Source organism: Charadrius vociferus, unplaced genomic scaffold, assembly GCF_000708025.1.
Source record: "Charadrius vociferus isolate BGI_N301 unplaced genomic scaffold, ASM70802v2 scaffold3, whole genome shotgun sequence".
Classification (NCBI taxonomy): domain Eukaryota; kingdom Metazoa; phylum Chordata; class Aves; order Charadriiformes; family Charadriidae; genus Charadrius; species Charadrius vociferus.
In genome coordinates, this window is record NW_009647748.1 from 1,477,665 (window position 1) to 1,478,892 (window position 1,228).

The window sequence follows — 1,228 nt, forward strand, 5'->3', positions numbered from 1 at the left end:
AATGTCTCTATCTTTCTACAATTTACATTTCACAATATGCCATGTTTTCCCCGCAATGCTTCTAGTGTGATAAGGTGTGTGTGCGCACTGAATTATAATCCTCAGCCTCTTAGACATTCATGAACTTCCTTCCACAAGAGCAAATACTGACTATGCATTTATTGTCTTTCCAATGAGCTGTGGAGCCAGAGCTATTTTAAGCTACATTTTTCTGTTGGGTTGTTGGTCGTTTTTTTTTTTTTCATTAAAAAAAAAAAAACACCTCCAAACTTTTTCGATAACATCAGTGTTCAGAGTTTTTCTTGAGTTTGTAGTTGGGTGTCTGTGTGAGTCAAATTTGGGTAACTAGCTACTCTAAGGAAGACTTCAGGATTGGATTTGATCTTGGCAAAAGCACGCTCCGCCCTATCAAAATCTTCTGATTAAGAAACGGAACCTAGCTGTACCACTTCCCTTTATTAATCTGTCTTACAATGATAGATATTCATACACTCTGATTTGAATCACCTATCCTCCCAGAATATTATGTCCAAGTAAAACTTATTGCTCAGTATTTGTGGTTGGGTGAACTCTTAAGGCTGATGGCACATGCAGACATAGGTGGTTGACAAGCAAAAACAAAAAGCATTTTAAACAAAACATGGCATTCTGTTCTGCCTATGCTTGGGGTCATGATTGTAATGCTGTCCTTGATATTTTATACTCAACTTCCAACTGGAGCTCAGAAAAACTTACTGAAAGTCTTGTCTCTGTTAGAAAATAAATTTACCTTGTTAAAAGCATGATCTGTTAAGAGTTGCAATGTTTAATGTTGGTTAATAGTTGTGCAGTTTTTATTTTTTTGAAAAGAGGCACAATTAAACTATTGACTTTGTTTACTCTGTCACCCTTGATCCCTAGCACTTCTATTCAGATACAAATTCATCAATGTATGCAACATCCTTTGTAATTTAAAATAAAAATTGTGGAGGAAATATCGTCTCGAGTCGTTGTACGCGTGGAGTGGTCGCGAGTGGCGTGTGCTCGGTCGCCTGCTATTGACGAAGCTGGCCGTGGGAAGGGATCGTGGGTAGGTAAGGACGTACCTTGTGTTTCAGCTGCCCGGCGAGGCCGCTGGGTCAGCACGGGGGGCACCGGCAGAACCCGGACTGCAGCCCACCCCCAGGCCCTCTGACTGGCGTCTGCGGCGGCCGTGGCCACGGCCACGCTCTCCGTCTCCAGCACTGGC